Source organism: Lupinus angustifolius, chromosome LG17 (assembly GCF_001865875.1).
Source record: "Lupinus angustifolius cultivar Tanjil chromosome LG17, LupAngTanjil_v1.0, whole genome shotgun sequence".
In the NCBI taxonomy this organism is placed as follows: Eukaryota; Viridiplantae; Streptophyta; class Magnoliopsida; order Fabales; family Fabaceae; genus Lupinus; species Lupinus angustifolius.
Window position 1 is genome coordinate 8018904 of NC_032025.1, and position 268 is coordinate 8019171.

The following is a 268-nucleotide window of genomic DNA, read 5'->3' on the forward strand; positions in this document are numbered from 1 at the left end:
TTAGGCGAAAAAGCCCAGGATTTCGATGAAATTCTGGAACTTTCTCGTCCGGGCGAGCAAAAGTTTCGCTTCGGCGAAAAAAGAAAAATAAAAAAAAAAAATTCAGGATTTTAATGATGTCTCGCTTGAGAGAGAAGGGGCCTCGCTTGGGCGAGGAAGGCTTAAGTTTAATTGAAATTTAAAGATGAATTTTCGCTTGAGCGAGAGACAGTAACTGTGTTTGACTATTTGGATTGATTGGTTGAGTATGTAATAACCCTAGTATGAG